The sequence below is a fragment of the Schistocerca americana genome, chromosome 11, assembly GCF_021461395.2.
Source record: "Schistocerca americana isolate TAMUIC-IGC-003095 chromosome 11, iqSchAmer2.1, whole genome shotgun sequence".
NCBI lineage: Eukaryota > Metazoa > Arthropoda > Insecta > Orthoptera > Acrididae > Schistocerca > Schistocerca americana.
The window spans coordinates 129,109,811-129,133,024 of NC_060129.1; positions in this window are offsets into that span (position 1 = coordinate 129,109,811).

Sequence of the window (23,214 nt, forward strand, 5' to 3'; positions counted from 1 at the left end):
TTTCTATATTCCGCCATGTTTCCTTCATTATATTGTTTTACATGTCTTCCTGCTTAAGCTGCTGCCAGCCTGTCCCTAATCGTGAATGGAAATTACAATAAAGGAAAAAGAAACTATTGAAAACTGTAAGTTCAGATCCCCCACCCCCCCAACACACAAACACATCTCCCTAACTCACTGTCCCCGTCTGACCTATTTACGATCCCACCCCTCCTGGAAACAGCCTTTGCCCTCCCCCCACAGTCAAGGACATTGTTAGATTCGTAATCATCATCCTACAAAATATCCGCCATTTTCAACGCCCCCGTACCATCCAACAGATCTCCCTATCTGCCGTTCAATCTTTCACCCTAACACCTTTGCCACCTACTCCCATAACCAAGCCCATTTTACCTTCTCCCATCTCGACACCCTAGTTTAAATCCCACAATGGCGCGGCAGCCTCGTATCTTGTTCAATAACATCCGTTCTCTACCTACCAACAAAGAACTCTTCATGCACATCCTTACAACCCACCGTGTGGATGCCTCCCTCCTCAATGAAACATTTCTCCAGCCCCCATGTATCATCAGCACATCACCATACCCCCTTCAACAATCCAATAATCCCCACCTGATTGCGCATGGTGGAGTTGCCATCGGCTACCTTCACCAGACCTCTGTTGGGCTCCAAACCCTCCTTCCTGAGCCCACTGAACACCTTATCCTCAGCTTCTTGTTCTCTGGCCTTATCATAAACAGCACCACCATCTATGTCCATGCCACTGCCCTCATCCCGTTTGACTTCCTTTGCCACATTGGCCACACCTTCTCCTCCTATGTGATTGCCACTGACCTAAACATCCACCGTCGTACTGATGCACAGCTACAATGGTGGCATCGGTTCCTCGCCTCACTGCAAGATGAGCTCCTCCACTAACCCGCCACACCTGCCCTGATTCCAATACCACTCACGATGTAGTCCTGGCCTCCAGTGACCTCCTTCGACACATTATGGCGAACGTACTAGACCCCACTGGTAGCGACCATCTCTGTGTCCTCCTTACCGTGACAGACCGACAGAACCCATGCCTCACTCCTCACACCAATCCTCCCCCAAATTTCGTCCATAACTACTCCCGTGCTGACTGGAATGGCGACTGGGCAGCCCTAGATACCCAGGTCAGTGGCCATCTTCTGACCATCCAGCATCTGGATGATATCAGCATGCTGCCTCCTTTCTCCAACAGGCCCTGTCTGAGGCCATTGAGGCTCACATCCCCACTACCACCATTTGCACACACCACCACACTTTACCCCCACGTGCCATCCTCCTTTGTGAATCCCATCGTCTCCACCATACCTTTCTCCACACACAGGACCGGGATACACTCCGATGCCACCGGAAACTCCATAGACATGCCCGTAATTTCCTCGCAGCCAAAAAACGCTGGGACTGGCACCAGGCCTGCACCTGCCTAAATGATACCCTAACTATAAACTCATCAAAGTACCGATCAGCCTTCCATCACCTTACTGGATCTAAACCCTCACCACAGTATCCCCTCCTCCATTGAACCTGATTTATTTTCTAAGAATATCCATAAGAATTTGTTTTATTTACTAGCGATTCATGAATAACATTAACACATTTAATCGGACTATGCGAGCGAGAAAGTAGTTACCAATGGTAACTGAAAAAACAAATTAAAAATTTTATTTTCAATAAATGGAAATTTTATTCCTAAAAGCCTTTTTTTTAAACAGATTTAAAATTATAATCTGAAAGCACCCAGTAGATATCAAGTTACAATCTGTTCGGAGGCAGAAATAACATTTTTTTTTTTTGTGGTATGAGCTTTTGGGCTGAGAACCTTGCCACTTCCTTTTAACATGGCTGTAGACACGACCGCTCACAACACCTCTTAAAGACTACACTGGTGCAAATCTGCAACACACCAGATTACCCTAAATTAAAATTTTTAACAACTCACACAAACACATAAACTATGCGACCTGTAAGAGGATTGTAAATGGTACAAAACACTCACATTAAAAATTATTTGCCACCGAAAGTGTAACTTGTTTTAAAAGAACCCTTACGGTGAAAGGGTGGCAAATTTATATGATTAATTGACCATTTAAATAAAATCCATGAAACGCAATTTTACATAAAATGTACCAACATGCTCTACATTACACATATACCACCTCACAAGATGATAGACAAGATAAAAACATATTTCAGGAATTCGGCCTTTCCACCTTAAGCAATAAATTCGTTAACACCGAATCCAACAAACAATGCAGAGGCAGCTATTAACGTATGGCAGATTGACAGGGGGATTACTGAACAACCTGAACTGCAGATTGCTCTAAGTTGCCCCCACTCCACAAGGGAAAATGGACCACCCAATTCATAAATAACCAATTTCCCACGGGTGGGCAAGCGGAGAAGAATGGTGGGACGATTACAAAACAAAGCAGCTGGTGATCTCACCAAGAATACTAGTATAATTTAACAAGTAAATGAAACAACATATCTCCAATCACTCAACTTCTAATGAACTGTGATTTCTGGCGAAGGCCTGGCGCAGTACCTCCAACACTATCACTTTTCAATGTCAGTGAAAATCTGAGTAGGCAATGTAACAGATGAGGTCATTAATGTAAACAAGAAAAAAATAATGGACCCAAGATGGAACCTTTAACACCACATGTAATTACTTCCCAATCGGATGAAGGCTGACTGCTTAGGTTTTTCACAACAACACCCTTTCTTTCCTGTTAGATAAGAGATTAACAATTTCACAGCACTGCCAGTGACAATATAATATTGCAACTTACTTAAGAGAATGGTGTGGTTCACATAGTCAAAGGATTTTGACAGGTCAAAGAAAATGCCAGTAGCCCCTAATAGCTTTCACTATATCAGAACATTTAAGTCACACACACTGTGACTTTGACAGTATATTATTTGCAGTCAGGTGCTTGAGGATTACAGAAACAACTTAAGATAGAACTCAACTCGAACGAGCACTCTTTGATTAACTTCAAAAAAATGGTTCAAATATCATTGAGCACTATGGGACTTAACATCTTAGGCCATCAGTCCCCTAGAACTTAGAACTACTTAAACCTAACTAACCTAAGGACATCACACACATCCATGCCCGAGGCAGGATTCGAACCTGTGACCGTAGCAGTCCCACAGTTCTGGACTGCAGCGCCTAGAACCGCACGGCCACCGCGGCCGGCCTGATTAACTTCTTTTGATATATTATCATACCCACTTGAATACTTACATTTGAAGGATTTTATGATGAATGCTACTTCTCTGGGAGACCTGAGCACCATTTCTATTTTAGTGAAGTTATTTTTAAGGACTTGTCTTGGATACACAATTGCACTGCTCACCGAACCTGATTACATCAAGCTGTCTGTAACAGAAATGAAGTACTTCTTTAAGAGGTTTGCAACACTACATGCACTTGTTACTGAAGTCTCATTTATTTTTAGAGCTATCTGTTCCACTTCCTTTTTGGCCCCACCTGTCTGTCTTCACTATATCCCACACAGTTTTTGGTTTGTTGTTCGATGTAATTATCTTTTTCTCATAATAAACCTGCTTCGATTTCTGGATTACTTGCTTCAATATTTTGCAGTACTCTTTGTAATACATTATAGTGTTAACATCAGAGTTGTTCCTAGATGGTAGATACAGTCTCCTTTTTGTCCCACATGATATCTTTATTCCTTCTGTTGCACAAGTTTCTAAGTGCCACTCTGATCAAAATTTATTAATATCAATATTCTTGAAATCAAAACAGTTTCTGACAAACTGGCAACTCCTCCTTTGTCTATGTTTTCTCTACAGAAGTAAGAAGCTAACTTTAGTCCTGCAACATTTCACATATATAGAACAGTGGTCACATAACAGACTGAACAGGAACCTGGAGAGTCCCCAACATGACACAAGGCCAAACAAAGTTAGATGATTAGTTCCCCATACAACTAAACTGTATAGTAGTGGTGAAACTGTAAGGGAGTAGAGCTGAAAAACCATATCCTGAAAAGTAAAAGATATTCAAGACCCAAAAAAATAATTTAAAAAACTTGGTCATTTCAAACAAACCTTTACTGCTGTAGAATATAGGACTTCCTTGAATGTGATTTCTTGTGAATTATACTAAACATATTTTGGGTTGGCATACAAAACTAAACGGTTTCATTAGAAATAAAAATGTTTGATTATGACCAGCATTACTACTCGAACTTACTCTTACCCTTTTAACATTATGAATTCATATTTCATATATTTTCAGTGTGGTGTAAACTACATGAAACAATGTTCTTTTATCATCTGTTTGAGTTTTGTCATATGCTGTTGTACAATGGATGACAGAGGTCACTTGAGATACAATATGATACCACCTTGGAATTACAACAAAGTATATGTACCTCTCTTACTTTCCTTTTTTCACCATCAGTCAACAGTCCAATTGAGCCCCTTGGTACTGCAAACTGTATAGTCATGTTTTTGCCTGTAAATTGCAACAAATGTATAAATTTCCTTCAAATAACAAAATTTGGAAATAGGTTATGAACAAAGACACAGAACATGGAGAGAAACAGTCCACATTGAGCCACAGACTTGTTTAACTTAAACAGTTGTATCAACACAGCGTAGAATATTAAACCTTATCTGGATGAAACAAGAGCAGCAACAGCACATATTTGTGAGGGGTTCTCGGAGGTTTTGCTACAACACAACCTGCACTGAGTTAATGCAGTTATCAGCTGTGTAAGCAAAGTCCTGAGGGCAATTGCTTTTGACTGAAACGAAGACTTACATCCAAGCCATGCCTGTTGCTCCAGTTGGGAGGTAGGAATAAGCTAATTAGTGCCTGCACCTGGGCAGGAGGGAGAAGGGCAGATTATCTGAGCATCTTACAGGTAGTGTAAGAAGGAACATATTTAAGATGGAGTGAGATTACAGAGAGACAGTCGAATCAAATTAGAAATGAAAAGGACCAAAACTTTTCTTTACTGCTTGTTCAATATACAGATTGAATAACATTGGGGATAGGCTACAACCCTGCCTCAATCCCTTCCCATCCACTGCTTCCCTTTGATGTCCCTCTACTCTTATAACTGCCATCTGGTTTCTGTACAAATTGAAAATAGCCTTTTGCTCCCTGTATTTGAAAGAGAGTATTCCAGTCAACATTGTCAAAACCTTTCTCTAAGTCTACAAATGCTAGAAACCTAGGTTTGCCTTTCCTTAATCTTTCTTCTAAGATAAGTTGTAAGGTCAGTATTGCCATACATGTTCCAACATTTCTATGGAATCCAAAGTGACCTTCCCAGAGGTTGGCTTCTATCAGTTTTTCCATTCGTCTGTAAAGAATTCAAGTGAGTATTTTGAGGCTGTGACTTATTAAACTGATAGTTCGGTAATTTTCACTTTTATGAACACCTGTTTTCTTTCGGATTGGAATTGTTATATTCTTCTTGAAGTCTGAGGGTATTTCGCCTGTCTCATATATCTTGCTCACCAGATGGTATAGTTTTGTAAGGACTGGCTCTCCAAAGGCTATCAGTAGCTCTAATGGAATGTTTTCTACTCCCGGGGACTTGTTTCGACTCAGGTCTTTCAGTGCTCTGTCAAACTCTTTACACAATATTGTATCACCCATTTCATCTTCATCTACGTCCTCTTCCATTTCCATAATATTGTCCTCCAGTACATTGCCCTTGTATAGACCCTCTAGATACTCCTTCCACCTTTCTGCTTTCCCTTCTTTGCTTAGAATATTATCCTCAAGTACATCGCCCTTGTATAGACCCGCTATATATTCCTTCCACCTTTCTGATTTCCCTTCTTTGCTTAGAATTGGGATTCCATCTGAGCTCTTGATATTCATACAAGTGGCTCTCTTTTCTCCAAAGGTCTCATTAATTTTCCTGTAGGCAGTATCTATCATACCCCTAGTGAGATAAGCCTCTGCATCCTTACATTTGTTCTCTACCCATCCCTGCTTACCCATTTTGCACTTCCTGTCGATCTCATTTTTGAGACATTTGTATTCCTTTTTACCTGCTTCATTTACTGCTTTTTTATATTTTCTCCTTTCATCAATTAAATTAAATATTTCTTCTGCTACCCAAAGATTTCAACTAGTCCTTATCTTTTTACCAACTTGATCCTCTGCTGCCTTCACTACTTCATCCCTCAGAGCTACCCATTCTTCTTCTACTGTATTTATTTCCCTCATTCCTGTAAATTGTTCCGTTATGCTCTCCCTGAAACTCTGTACAACCTCTGGTTCTTTCAGTCTATCCAGGCCCCATCTCCTTAAATTCCTACATCTTTGCAGCTTCTTCAGGTTTAATCTACAATTCTTCCATGTGTACAACCTTCTTTCATGATTCTTGAACCATGTGTTAGCTATGATTAAGTTATGCTCTGTGCAAAATTCTACCAGACATCCTCCTCTTTCATTTCTGAGCCCCAATCCATATTCACCTACTATGTTTCCTTCCATACCTTTTCCTACTCTCGAATTCCAGTCACCAAACACTATTAAATTTTCGTCTCCCTTCACTACCTGAATAATTTCTTTTATCTCATCATACATTTCATCAATTTCTTCATCATCTGCTGAGCTAGTTGGCAATAAACTTGTACTACTGTAGTAGGCAAGGGCTTCGTGTCTTATCTTGACCACAATAATGCGTTCACTATGCTGTTTGTAGTACCTTACCTGCACTCCTATTTTCCTATTCATTATTAAAGCTACTCCTGCATTACCCCTATTTGATTTTGTATTTATGATCCTGTATTCGCCTGACCAAAAGTCTTGTTCCTCCTGCCACCGAACTTCACTAATTTCCACTATATCTAACTTTAACGTATCCATTTCCCTTTTTAAATTTTCTAACCTACCTGCCCGATTAAGGGATCTGACATTCCACGCTCTGATCCGTAGAATGTCAGTTTTCTTTCTCCTCATAATGATGTCCTCATGAGTAGTCCATGCCTGGAGATCCGAATGGGGGACTATTTTACCTCCGGAATTTTTAACCAAAAGGATGCCATCATCATTTAATCATACAGTAAAGCTGCATGCCCTCAGGAAAAATTACGGCTGTAGTCTCCCCTTGCTTCAGCTGTTCACAGTGCCAGCACAGCAAAGCCGTTTTGGTTAGTGTTACAAGGCCAAATCAATCAATCATCCAGAGTCTTGCCCCTGCAATTACTAAAAATGATGCTGCCTCTCTTCAGGAACCACATGTTTGTCTGGCCTCTCAACAGATAACCCTCTGTTGTGGTTGCACCTACGGTATGGCCATCTGTATCGCTGAGGCACACAAACCTCCCCACCAATGGCAAGATCCATGGTTCATGTATGATTTTATGACTATTATTTATTTCAATTTATCTGCTTTCCTTTCCCGAGTTTCCTCAGCTGTCATATGTGGCACAGCTGTTTCTGCCAGAATGATGGATTTCCATTTCCTTACAATTCAAATGAAGGTGGAAAATATACTGCTTAAATTAAACAAACAAAAAAAATATAGAAATTCCATAGAATGAAATACTGCGTAACTGGAGCTTCAGTAGTTATGTGAGGCTATTTGTCTGTATAGAGGCTGAGAAGCTGGATGGCAGCATTGAAGTGCAGGAAGGCTTGCAGAGGTCCAAATAATAATATTATTTTCAGTGTGTGGAAATTTAATTATGAATGACATTTTAGTTAATTAATTTTTACAAATAATAAAATGTTTACTGATAGAGTGAAATGAGGGCTTTCAAATAATTTAAGTCATTCTGGAAATAAACAATTGTTAGCTCACAATATGTTCCTGAGCATATGGCTTCTGAATAAAGCAAATTACAGATTTCTCTTAAAAGAACACATACAATGTTTACATTAGCAGAACTCAGTTAAACTGACAGATAATGAATTTTACTGAAACATCACTTAAATAGGAATTTTGGTGCTTTGTGCAAATGTGGTACATCCACAACCAGTAGAATATAAAAAAAAGAAATAAGAAAGTTATCTAAGTAGTAGATGTATACAAAATGCAGTTACTCCAACTTTACAAGTATCAAGTTCGTCAACTGTAAAATAGAAGTACGTATTCTACTGTTCACACCTTATAAAAGTGAGTCTACAGTTCTCAAATCCAAAATGGTGAATTCATGTCAATCAGTGTTTCTGAAGCTACTGTTGATTGCTTTAGCACTGCAGATAAATCTAGCTACATTATGAAAACCTACCAAATTTGGGATAGCTTTAACCCAGCACACAGCTGCAAGATCATGAAGGGAACATGGCATTAAAAAAAAATGCTGTAAAATAATAATAGAGTACTTGTGTACGTAGTACACAGAGCTACAAAAGCAAACTTAAGAGAGTGGCATACAAGGGCAGTCAAATATGAAAAATGTGGAAAAATGTAAGTAAACTACTCATTAATAGTGAAGTACTTGCCATAGTTGTTAACACATTTATTCCACTGTAATTGCCTTACAATGGTCAACGCCTTTGTGGAAAAATGTTGCCAGACACACACCTCTTTATCTGAAGCAAAGGGACAGCCATGAATGTCTTTCTTCAGCACTTTAAAAATATGGAAATCACATGGAGAGAGATTGGGACTTCATGGAGAATATGTGTTTCCCAGCAAAACTTCTGCAACATACTCTATACAGTCCTGGCAGGCATTTTACTGGCAGGCTGCTTAAACTATGATGCAGAGTTTTGTCTGGGAAGCTTTCGCACAACCTCCATACAGTCCCAATCTCTCCTCATGTGATTTCCATATTTTTGGAGCCCTAAAGAACCATTCTTGGTCATTCATTTGGTTCACACCAAGAGTTCATAGTACACCACAAACATTTTTCCATGAAGCGATTGACCATCTTGTCTCACAGGGGCGTAAATGTATTCACAGCTATGGTGATTAGTTTTGAAATACTAAACAGTTAACTTCCTTTTTTCCATCAATCTTGTTTTATGGAGTTTTCATCTTGTGTACTCTTTCTGAAATTTTGCATCAGTGTAACCATATATATTACAACAAAGAAAGATGAATGTGACAGGTATCAGGTCCCATACAGAGCCAATCACAAAATATTCTGATTTTATTCATCACTTTCAAATTATTGTTTAATTCTGGTATGTTAACGCAATGCTAAATCTATAGTGGCAGATAAATGATTAGGTTGGGATTTCTTAATTAATACATACTAATATAGATTTTTGCATGTGAGCAGTGCAAACTTTCCCCTCTGCCTCCAACCCCTCCACCACACAAAAATTCATGAGACCTATTTTGTATATCAGTTTCTTTGAGTGGCAGCGGCAGTGTGCGTAAACACAAACACACATACCTGGCCTCAGCATCTGGCTGCCAAGGCCAGAATGTGAGCAGCAGTGCAAGACGCTAAAAGTCTTCCCTTGGCAGCCAGAGACTGTGGCCGCATCTGCGAATGTTGTGTTTGTGTGTTGTGTTGTGTGCTGTTTAAATCTAATGAAGACCTGTTTAGCTGAAAGCTGTGTTTGACAGTCTTTTTGTTGTGCCTATCTGCGAATCAGCGACTCCACTTTGTGGTGGGTAGCAACTATCCTTTTCATAAAACTGTCTAACACATATCTTCATGTTTCATTGCTGTGACAAGACGAAGCAATCCAGGTACAGTTACTGCCATCACTATTCTAAACCAAACAACTGCTTTGGTTGTTATAACCAGTGCTCGATATGTGATGGTATGCCATACTGATACCTCTGACAAGCCAAAGTACTGGTACCTCTTCTTTTTTATAAATCAAGCACTGGTCATAACTGTTACTACTTCAACTTGTTTTATTCGAGATCATGTCACATCCATAAGGTCAAACCAAACTGAACTTATCTAGTAGGAACTGTTGCAAATAAGTGTTCATTTTCATAACCCATTATGTACTCTCACAGACTGATCAATCTGAAGTTACAAGCAGAGGAGAGGTGATGCATGGAATGAATCAAAGAAAAAGAACTGAACACATGCCAAATAGGAAGCTGTGTATCACTGGCCGAATGTGTTACAATTAGCTCATTATACCGTCTTTTAAATATATTCAAAGTGAATCTTTGATGAGGCTCAAGTTGCACTCTGGCACAAATTTTCACATGTCACTAATATACCTAGTACAGCTGATGTCTAATAGTTCACAGTAAGCAAACAAATTTTGAATAATTTAATATATTATAACAACATTCCATGCAGAACCAATCACAACACAGATTCACGATTCTGTAATTACTTTCTGTGGGTGGGGACGGGAGCAGGGATTGTGAACAACACATGTATAAGATGGGACAATACAACATATGTAAAAGACATACCGGTAACTCCTTTTGCAATAAACAAATTTATTTTACTGCTGTTGTTTTTAACATGTCATACTAAAAAATCACATTCACTGCAACAGTAACTCCAACACAAGAGATACACGTATCATCCACGTCAGTAAACATTTTATGACATGGGTTTTCACAGTGGAATGTAAACCATTTCATTTTCTTAAAGTGTATCTATGATACTACTACAGACAGTGATATAACATTATTAATATATTACCAGACACATTAATTTGACACAGATGGTAAAATAAAAATAATGATCTTGGGTACTGGCTGTTGCCTGTCTCTAGTAACCATCCCAGAAAATATAGGGTGTTGGCAGAGAACGTTTGGTTGTGAAATCCTGTAGTCACTCTGTTGTGGTACTGGATTTGCAATGTGTTTCTGAAAATACATCAGAGATATATTGAATGAATTATTGCATATTTTAAGATAGAACCTGGCAGTAACGGAAAGAACAAACGTGAGTGGAATAACATCATTAGATGTCAAATTAGAATAACAGTAATACATGTCAAATTAGAAAAGAATTATGTATGTACTGATCAGCAATATGAATTTTGTATGTAGAATACACAACTCTGTGGCCAATTAGGTGCAATCATTTTCAAAAAACTCCTACATTTAACTACATATTAAGTTGTTAAATGGTGGCACATTTAGTCAGCTAATCTGATCATGTATTGCATTCACACTGCAACTGGACAGCTGAAGATAGTGATGCTACGGATTTACCGACACTCATTATATAGGTACGTGTTCTAATATCACCTTCACATTATATACATTTACTAACATTTCTTGACATAAATAAACCATCACAATTTCAAAAGAATAGAAATTTATTCTACTCATTCATCATCCCACCAAGAAGGTGAAAAGGAATAGAAATTTCTTCTACTCTACCACCAAGGAAGTGAACCTACAGGGAGTAAGTGAAGGTAAACATTAACAAAAGACAACCAAACATTTTTTAAGCTGTACACTATATTAACAAGAAACTATCACAATACTGCTTAATGCTAGTTCTTTTTATGCCAGTTAAATGTGTTCTAGTGAATTAGAAAGAAAGCTGCTGCTACTTCAGTTACATTAGTTACCTTCAGGATGCCTTATAGGAAACATGATATTTAGTTCATTAATCAAGAATTTTTTAGAAAAAACGGTAACCTACATATGTAATTACATAGGACAGTTTACAGCACACTACCTGCGATCCACCTAAAGTAGGAATGAAATCCTTGCACTAAGACAATCAATGGAAGGAGTCACTACTGAGGTATTTTTTAAATTTTCCTTTGAATTTCCTGAGATAACTAATTTCTTGTAGTATGTTAGATGGGAGCTTCTCAAATATCTTCATACCATAATACATAACTTTGTTAAATCTTAGTTAAGGATGCAAAGTTTACACAAAAGTTATATTTCTGTCTTGTATTGATAGTGCAGATCAAATTTCAGCATGGAATGATTTTTTCACAACCACACTACCCCTTGATTAAAGTAACTGTGATTGTGGGAGTGACTAAGAGTCAGCCAACTGCTGTTCTTTCTTGACACCTATGTGCCCACTATAATGACTGATTTTTAGGCACCACACAGCTTTCTCAGCTGCAGTACAATGCACAGGAAGGCGAGAGCCAACTGTTGCTCTATCCACAATCCCCACTGATGTACTTCCCACTGCTGCTGACAATGACAACAATAAATCTGAACGTATGTTTTGCTCTATTTGCATTGCATGCGCAACTCTTGCTCATTTCATGTGGAACGATGTAAATAATGAATGACTCTTCACCACCACAGCTGTCTGCCACCCATGAGGTTATTTTAATCAAAATTTAGAAGAAAACATAACAATTGTTTATCACTAAGTCTGCCAAAGGTTCACAAAAGCGTTCAACAACAACCACAAAAGTTTTCTTATATAATTCACTAATATAATCTGAGAGGGGACGACAGAAGCGTCCGATCCCACGCGTCGGCTTTGACCCGTGACGTACGGGTGTTGTCGTGTGACGTCATGACGGCGCGGAGTTTGCCTTGTGAGTGTGGCGTGTTTGTAGATGTCGTCGTGTTGTGGTTTGTTGTGCTCTCTTGTGGTGTGTTCAGGGTTTTCGTTTGTGTGCTGTAATGGGCGCAGTTTGCTTTTGCTCATTATCCAGAATTGTTCGAGTGTCGGCTGTGTTTGTAGTGGAATTCGTTTCATTGAGTTAACGTTTTTGTGTTAAGCTTAATATAGTGTTGTTTATTGTAGATAGTGTGGTAATTTTAGTAAAATTTATCACTTGTTGTTTTTTGTTCAGGAATGGATATGACGGATGCCACTACAACAGTAGTAAGTTGCATACAACACAGCTATGAAACTAAATCTGCCGTTTATAACGTTCATGAGTACAACACTTCACGTGCAGCTTTAGTACATACGTCACAGTCTAAACAGATCCTATACATTTATATGCTATGGGAAAATACGATATTCTAGCCACAATCACTTTAACCGATTACATTTCCTGTTTTCTCTCTAACAATTTTGTGTTCCGCTTTTCGTCCCTTAGAACTCACAATACCACAAAGCCCATTACTAAATAGGATCTACTTGCCTGGATTTCCAAAGCTGTGCGCCGTCGACGAAAGAAAGGCTTACTGTAATTTAAATACTGGAGCGAGGGAAGGCGATAGTACCCTTGGAATTTCATACAAAAAACTAAACTATCATGCAACCATTAAATCGATGAAATTTACAGACTGGGCAGACAAGGAAGATAAACACGAAAATAAAAGAAAGGTGGTTGCTTTACTGTAAACTCGATATAGGTTTAAAACTAAGTTTCCGACTTCTTCGAAAGTCGAAGTTTGGAAATACTACCAGTCTACCCGATTTGACTCTTAGCTTGAGGAGTTGCTTGTTGGGAATTACTGGGAGAGAGAGGGATATATACAAATACGTCAGCCCCATAACGCACTAGCAAACCATATTGCAGTTGATAAGACAAATGTTGGAAGGAGAAGATATATTTCACGTATAGTAAAGCACTGAAGAGATACCGATACTCAATTTGGGCTTCCTATATAGGGACGGAATTTACAATCCGTACCTTTCAAAAATTGAATCATTAAAAGTTAAGTAATATACGTTACAGGAGAAAGTTACCATATCTAAAGAATACTTTACCAAGAAATTTTGTGGGTATGAAATATATTCTTCACAGACATACCAAGGGCGAGGGTGGTTATTGCTATTTTATTAGCAGTATAGAAATAAATACTTGATATGAATACGGAATTGTTCTTACTCTCAATATTTTCGTGCTGAACTTGTAAAGTAAAATAAGCAGCGCTTGAATACTTCAGTGTTGCTAGGCGCTGCCAACAGATGTCACTGCGAGGCGCCATCTCAGAAAATATGGCGATCATTTCAGCTCCGTCTGCAATTCGTGACTGGCCGAAAACGAGTCGCATTGTAGCAACTACACCTAAAAACAAAGCTTACGCACACAATTCTGTGGGAGCTGTGACGTTAGCGTTCTGCAGTTGAACAGTGCTATCTGTGGTAGAAGTGGTGTTTCACGTTTGGAAGCGTGGTCACTGCATTGGTTTGTTTTCGTAGCAATGACTGAAAGCATGACTTTGTTTTTGTAACATTTGTGACGGAAATCTTGTTCTCACTGTCATATGCGATTCGGATTTTTATTGAGCATCTGCTCTAAATGCCATGCAAGTGCTGTATGCCCTATTGTAGGGGAAACTACGACAACGGTTTAAAAGTTAGCGTCTTTTCATTCCCGTCTGATGAAGCATTAAGATTGAAACGGATCGCTGCAGTTCGTAGGAATGACTGGGAACCCAGTAAACAGTTCGTTGTAAGTATCTGTAATTTAAATTTATTTCTATATTGTTACCCTTTTTAATACTGCTATGTCACAGAACTGAATATTCAAATCAATAGCTTATCTATAACGAAGCATAATACTTTTAAGCTCACTTTATGCAGTCCTCAGTTAGATTTCATTTGTCAGTTTACATTCTGCCTTACGTTAACAGTGAAATATATGCTTCTTTTCAGATATGTGAACTGCATTTCACTGCAGACGTCATTGAGAAAATTACCAGTGCTTACGACCCAAAACTGGCAAACTCTTTACAGTTTACAGCACCTTTGGACCGTCCACGTTTAAAGAAACGTTCGTGAAAATTCATCGTAAAGGGTACTTGTAATCAGTTTACAGATTAAAGTACAGGTTCCTTAATTTTCTTACGATATTGTTAAATGTCTAAGATCAATAAACATTGCTATTCGAATCTCATGTTTATCTCTCTCCATTTACAGATGCTGTACCATCAAAGTTGCTAGGATGTTCTACGTATTTATCTTCAAAACAAGCACCAGCTCGAGAAGATCCAGAGGGTCGCGAACGTTTGGGGAACCAAGCACTTGAGAAAGTCATTGAGCAGAGTGTGGGATCACACAAAAAATGATGGAGAAGAGTTCATTTGCTAGTTTAGAAGATTTTAAATCAAAATTATCTGATTGTGAAAAGCACAGTGACTGGGTCACGGGTGTTAAAGGATGCTCCTTATGTAAGTGTTGTGTGTCATGTTATAAATAGTGATTTAGTGTTAAGTGCATTTGTGAAGGAAGCTGAGCTAAATTGTGCTGGTAAGATTAAATTATCAAACCAAGTAAGTGATACTGGTACAGTTAGCAATATTTTGAAAGAGTTGTATGTGATGTTTCATATACATGAGGCTCCATTTGAGGCAAGTTTGTCTTGCATTGAAGACATTTTGGAAAACATGTAATAAAAATTACCAGAAAGTGAGCATAAAATTAAATTTTTGAAGGAACAAGTTTCATTTCCAAGATTTAATAGTCCAACACAGATTAGGTACGGGAGTGTTTCAATGATTTTATGGTCATTACCTTATTCTATCAGTCCACATGCATATGGGTTTTTGAGGAGTGCTTGTAATTTTTCCATTCCCGGTCCCAGTACTTTGTCAAAACTTTGGAGTAAAATTCCAACTAACCCAATCATTGAGCATGAGAGTGAGTTGTTTCTCAGTTACATACCACAAAAAGTTGGTGCTTTATCTGTGAATGATAAAACTGTCCTGTTGATGGATGAGATTTATTTAAAGTCACAACTTGACTATAAAGGTGGCAATGTTGTAGGTGGTGCTTTTAACACAGATGTGGTTTTGTGTGCAACTAGTGCTTATGTTTTTATGATCCAGAGTATGGATTCAGTGTACAAAGATGTGGTGCATATTCTCCCAGTTCACACAATTCAATTAAACTAGAAGCAGTGGGATTTGAGGTAATAGTAGTAGCTGACAATAATGCTATTAATAAGCAAGCTATTTCATACTTTTCTTCCCCCCCCCCCCCCCTCCCTCCTAGTGTACAGATAAAATATGTTCATCCTGAGCAGACTTCTGCAGACCGCCCAATTTACTATTTTGTAGATACTGTACGCATTTTAAAATGTAAACGGGGCAACTGGGGTAACGAAAAGGACGAAATTTTGTGCTTTCCTTCTTTTAGTGATGGCTTGAAGGGAGGTCTTGCTTCTGTTACAGCACTGAAGGAACTACATTTACTAGAAAAAGGTGAACTATTGCAGTACGGCAGCACTTTAACACTTAAGTCACCATATCCAAATTCTTTTGAATGGCAAAATGTGAAATTAGCATTGCGTATTTTTAATAACATGACAGTTGTTGCAATGCAACAACTAGGTGCAAGAAAGAATTTGAAAACTGGGAGAGTATTGCCACATTTGTAAAAATAATAAGTCAGTGGTTTGATATTAAATGTTGAAACGCTGCTGAAGGGTAAAAGGCTAAGAAATGTTTACCAAGAACACATTACTCTCAATTCAAAACATATTCATGACTTTTTGAGAAACTTTCTCTTGTGGTTGTGTTCATGGGAAGATTGCAATGGAGGAAAGAAATTGACCAGAGAAACACACTTTGCTCTCAAACATACTACTGCAGCCTTTATTGATTTTAGTGAATACTGGCTGTGTGAGAAGAAGAGAACATATTTGATCTTTGGGAAAATACAGACAGACTGTTTGAAGGACAGGTTTGGGAAATACCGCCAACTTAATGGGGGAAGTTACTATGTATCGCTAAGCAGGTATTTGAAACAGAAGGAAAATTAAGGGTCCAGAGTATGTTTTCTCTTGTATTAAAGTGATGTTGTTAGACCTAATAATGTTGATGCTGCCTGTTGTAGAATCCCAGGCTTTCAAGATATCGACATCCCAGAGCTGTTAAATGTAGTAGTTGATGATAGTGATGTTGATGAAATAGACGAAAACACTTGGCCATTACTCCATTATATTGCTCACACCAAGTGCATCTAAAATAAATTGTCCATATTGTGAAGGGTTTGTAACATCCGAAGAAACAAGACAAGCAGATGATTTGATAATGGCAAATGACAGGGGGGTTTAACATACCCTAGCAGTGATGTAGTCACATGTGTTTCCTATGTATACTTAACACTACAAAAAATTCTTAAAGAAAAGGAAAAATTTGTTCCTGCAACAAGTAAATCAAAGAAATGTGCTTGTGAAAGAAGCAGCCATTAATGTTCCAAAATACTTACTTCTTGGTTTCCATTGTTTAAAAGGTCACACTCTTGAATCTATCATACATTGTATATTGACTTGCAGTGCAAATATTTTACTAAACTACTTTGTAAAACGAAAAAATGATGTGTGTGTGACCAAAGATGTAAGTATTTATAAAAGAATGAAAAAGTCTTGACATCTGACTCCTTGTCACAAAAACTTGTGAAATAAATGTTTTCTGGAAATTTACTTATTAAAGTGAAGCTTGTTAAGTATCACATGCCCCTTTTTCATAAGTTATTAAATGAAAAAACAATCCATAAGTTACGTAGTCGACACGTGTTCCATCTCTCAGTATATATCCCTCCATCGCTCCTATATATGACCGTGTAATACACATCAAAATTCTCGTCGGAACCTTGTCCATTATTTAATACACATTTTATCAATTTTCTTTGCACTTTTACTTCTTGTGATGGAAAATGTGTTGTGTATATTTAAATATGGCACGAACATTAATGTAAGGTTAACTATAGGTCCATATGTTACCACCACATTTATTAGGTATTTGTAAAGTCAACCGAATTATCATCTTTTACCCTAACGTATACCTTAGGATACGTTACTGATCAGTGTGTCGTCACAATCAAGATTTCAAGGGGGTGGGGTGAGGGGAGGGTGTCTGATATCAGTCTCCCCAACCGTTGTACAGCGCTAAGTAGCTTCTTCCACGCACTTGACAGTGGTTTGAAAAATAAGCACATCTGTATCTACTTGAGTACTCTGCAGGTCACATTTAAGAGCATGGCCGAAGATTGATCGAACCACTTTCAGACTATTTGACTACCGTTCCATTCTCGAAAAGCTCGCGGGAAAAACGAACACTTAAATCTATTTGTGCGAGCACTGATTTATCTTATTTTACTAAGATGATAATTTCCTGCTAACAAAATAATTTCCGGTTCAGAGGAGAAAGGTGGCATTTGGATTTCAGTGAAAACCACTCGGCGAAAAGGAAAACCACTTGCTTTTAATAACTGTCACCTCATCGTACTGATGACACTTTGTCCCTCATTTCGCGATAATAGAATAGGCGCAGCCCGTCTTTGAACTTTTTCGATGTCCTTTGTCAAGCCTGTCTCGTAAGGATCCGAAATAGCACAGTAATATAAGCAGAAGAGAACCAACAAGCGTAATGTAGTCGATACACATTGCAAAACCATGGAAAGTGTATCACATCGTTTCCTAGTTTTAGGACCCAGGAATCTGGCTAAAACCTCAGAGATGGAATTTTGAATGACTGTAAAAAGTTTAGTGGACAATAATCATGAGATTTCTGAAGATCGTATCCTCGCAGAAATTTCGCACATGAGAAGATTTCTGCAAGCTGGCAAAGTTCAGAAAGAAGAATCCATTTTTGGACGTCTTTAAGGTTCTTATAGTTCGTTTCTGAATACGGATTTTTCGAATCTGTTCCCATCCTCATTTTGGTGCTAAAGTTTTTCTGAACTTGGTGTGTTTCAGTAGTGTCACATCAAAGGAGTTATTTAAAATTCAAACTAATTAATATTATCATTGGTCTACCATGAGTCAAGCACGACAAAAGTCATTAACATATCCAGATGCCGATAGTATCGCGTACACACGGCATAAAAGGGCAGTGCATGGGCAGAGCTGTCATTTGTAAACACGTGATTCATGTGAAATGGTTTCTGACATGATTATGGCCGCGCGACCAGAAGTAACAGGCTTTGAACTCTGAACGGTAGTTGGAGCTAGACGCGTGGGGCATTCCATTTCGGAAATGGTTAGGGAGTCCAGTGTTCTGACTTCCACAATTTCAAGATTGTGCCGAAAATATCGAGTTTCAGGCGTTCTCCTCATCACGCACAACGCAGTGGCTGACGGCCTTCACGTAACGACCGAGAGCAGGTGTGTTTGTGTAGAGCTGTCAGTGCTAACAGAAAGATACACTGCGTGGAACAATAACAGAAATCAGTGTGGGACGGACGACGAAAGTATCCGTTATGACAGTGCCACGGGTTCGAGTGTGGTGCAGACCCCACAAAGCCATGGACTCAAGTTGTCAACAAGGCTCTGTGCAAGGTGATGATGCATCCTTAATGGCTTGGGCTGTGTTGATACGGAATGGACTGTATCCTCTGGTTCAACTGAACTGATCATTAACTGGAAATGGCTACGTTCGGCTACTTGGAGATCGTTTGGCTTAATTCATGGACTTCGTGCTACCAAAAATATCACTGGGCCAGAACTGTTCGGGATTGGTTAGAAGAACATTCTGAAGTATTCTGGCAAACGATTTAGTCACGAAGACCGCCCGACGTTATTCCCACCGAACATCCATGGCACATAATTCAGAGGTCAGTTCGTGTACAAAATCTTGCTCCAGCAACACTTTCACTATTACGGATGGCTGTAGAGGCAGCAAGGCTCAGTATTTCTGCAGGGGACTTCCAGCGACTTCCTGAGTCCATCTCACGTCGTGTTGCTGCACTACGTCGTGTAATCGGAGATCCGATACGATATTAGGGGATATCCCATGACTTTTGTCACCACAGTGTAGTATGACAATTTTGTCGATGCAAAATAGTGGTGCTAAAGATATCGATTCCGATGGGGCAAAAAAAATTTGCGACATAAGAAGTTACAATAACTCTAAATTACATATTGAACTTACCCACCAATAAGAAGAACACTTGTTATGTGTACTGATTCATCAATAACTAGTTAAAACTATGTTATTTACAAGAATGAGTTTTACATATTCCTATCCATTCATAATAACTGTTTACAAAATTGTAAACACTATATTTTGTTTACTTAAACACTTGTTCCGAAAAATTTGTCCCTACCTCTCCCAGAAGGACTTGTTCAGCTTTTTGTGGGGTTGTGGAGGGGGGCGGGAGGAAAGATTGTGTCTGACAAGTTAAAACACCGTGCTTGCTGCCGAACTCCGTAATTACGCCAGTGCTTCAGACATGAAATATAGTGTATTAACAACATCCCCCAGCTTCATCTGAAACTGATCAGGTGTAAAAGTATGCTAAGATATGATACTACATATAAAAATGTAACGTGATTTAGAATTTAAAACCCTTACACAACTCTATTATGAATAACATAAACTTCACAAGACAGCAGTATTAATCAGAGACAGGACGAAGAAAAAAAAATTTATTTTGCACTCAGTGTGGATTAGTTTTGTGAAGTTTACATCTGAAATCCATCACGTTGCTAGATGCACTACAAAAAAAAAAAAAAAAAAAAAAAAAAGCACTTGATTCTTCTCCCAAATAATTTTACATACGATTTCTATATTAAGTAATCCACTATGAGGGAAATATATATTTACTTAATGTAGTCTGGCAGACTCGTTTGAAAAATGTATCTTTCGTTCCAATTCGAAGTAGCCATATTTTGCATAGTTCCGAATTTGTATCACTTTTTGTAATTAAGAGAAACGTACTACTGCGCTCTGCTCTCGAATAGCATTTTGCTGTAGAACACTGTGGCGTTATTCACCACAGAAAAGTTGACACTTTTTTTTTTGCTCTTAATTTAGTGTACACTCTGAGACAAAAACAACGACATACCACGAAGGAATTAGAATGGGATGGATATCAGTGGATGTAATGTACATATACAGACAAACAAATGAGTAGAAAATCTTGTCGTTTGCCGTCGGGCGTTATCCTGCTGAAAAGTATGACCAGGCCATGGTGGGGCAACAAAACGGGGCATAGAATATCGTCGACATACCGCTGCGCTGTAAGTGTTCCACAGAAGTCAACTAAAGAGGACTTACTGGGAAATGTAGTAGCACCCCAGACGATAACACCTGATTGTCCTCCCATATGGCGGGACTGTCTGTTTGATATCCCATCACTGTCTGCAGCATCTCCAGAAAAGCGTTCGTTGGTATTCGGGGCTCAGTTCGAAGTAGGACTCATCACTGAAGACTACTCGACTCAATGGGATTCCAGGCCGAATGTGCCCGACACCACTGAATACGAGCTTGATGCTGTACAGGGGCGACGTGAACACAGCCCCTTTCTGTGAGCCGCCTGTTAATGGTCCCTGCAGTAAATGAAGTACCAGTTGCACGTCAGCTCGACAATAATAATGAATCCGGCGCTCTGAGTGTCTCTCTGATGACTGCTCTGACCTCACGTTCTGTCATCTCCCGAGGTCAAGCACTTCCTTCTTGATGCTATGTTTGGCCACTGTTTACCCATTCCTGCTAACATAGGAAAATAGTGGCATCACTCCCCCTCAGATGTCGAGCGATTCGTCTATTACTCCAACTGCCTTCTTTCAGCCCAACAAGTCTCCCAAATGATGACATCTGCATATAGTGTCTACGTACCTGTCTGCCAGGCATAGTAGCTGTCCAGAAGAGTACACAGAATGAAATTCGTAAAGATTGTATTTTTTCCTGCCGACATGTCCCTCATTTACTAACTTCGCTAGTTGCGCGTTGAAATTGCTCTGCAGCGTCACACATTCATTCATCGACCACCAAAGTTTACAAATTTGCATTTTCTGTCGATATCTGCATTCATTTCAATTTTTGACCAATCTGCACAAGTTGTTTGTGGTGCACCTTCTTCTTCTTTTTCCCCTGTCACAGTGTAAAATGTATCTGTATGTTTCACACCACTCTATATAATAAAGTAACTACTAATTCGATAAATTCTCCCATATACACAAATGAAGTGCTTGGGCAGCATTTTGCCAACTGCCCAATTTTTTAAAATAATGATATGGAAATGAAGAAATAGATAGGATTTCGTCGTTCTTCTGTCTTGGTAAGTAACAAAATTCCTTAGTTGAAGATAAATAGCGGACTGAATTTAATCATCATGAGAAAAAAGTCTTTCGCGAAGGTACTTAAATGTAAAACATTCTCGGTTTTCTTGCCGCATCAATTCGGGATAAAATCGCGAGCTTTGGACGATAGCCCCCATCGTCATCGTCAGGATGACACATGAATTTAAGCATATGTCACGTTTGATTTTTTTCTATTTTCAATGAAGTGCCTTTGATCCAAGTGCTTGTTTCCCCTGTGCTGCCCACTTCTACAACTAGTCTCGCACCTATATCACCCACATGAACAGGCTATAGCATTGTACGGAATTCTTCTATAGCGTGTCGGTTATGGGTTAAGTGCAGCAATCAAGAGTACTTGAGCAGATTCCATGGTCATGATATGCAGCATGTCGCCAAATGTTTTCCGATGATTGTCACCCGCGCCAACCGAAAATATTCCCCTTCAACGTAGGACAGATATTCAAAGGATGTAGCATCGCTGTTCTCAACAATGTAGGTGGCTGTATGTCCGATCATCCATAGTGCTGCATTTTCTTTCATAACTGGTCATCACATGCGGTCCCGCCACATCCCTTCACGAACGTTCAGATAGCGTGCTGAAATGTTACGTTATAAATGTATAAAGAAGTAGCCCTAGTTTTAATTATCGCCAGAAAATATCGTAAATAATTTTGCATATAAAAATAAATTTGTATATAATTGAAAGAAACTATGTACTAATGAGATGATGTATTTCTAGTTATTTATGGATTATTTTGTAAAGAAGCATCTTTGAGTTAAATGTTGAAACAAAATGTAGTAGGTACGCTCGTTTGTCTAACGATATAAAAAAAAAGCGGAATGCGACTTGTTTTCCCTCTCTCCCTTCTGTCCTGCGGTACCGAGATAAGCTGTGTAGTGTCACATGTGTGCTTTTGTGAAATAATTATGTCAATTTCATCTTAAGTAGCCGTGTTTCATTTGAAGATCCCTTTCCTTGCTATTCACGTTACACATGAGTTTAGTATGCATTTCTTAGTGCAGTTTCGGGCTGTATTGGAGAGAAGTTGTTTCTGGGATTGTTTGGGGGTCATGGCCGAACACTGTTAGCGGTCAGTCTCAGTTTAATCAATCACATTCTAATTCATACGTCCCTGAGATTATTTTTATCTATGTTTTTCTCTCAAAATCGGGCCAATGTTATAACGCGAACCGTGTAGTATTCAGATCGGTCGTTTGCCTCCAAAGAATGTCGTCTACCAATGCACTCGCCGGTCTGATATAATGACGATGCTGGAAGACAGCACAGCGTAATTATAATCTGTTCATCATAAGAATAAAACTGATGTAACCATTACGTCATGTATTCTTGTATGTTTGCTTCAATATAATTGGATTTC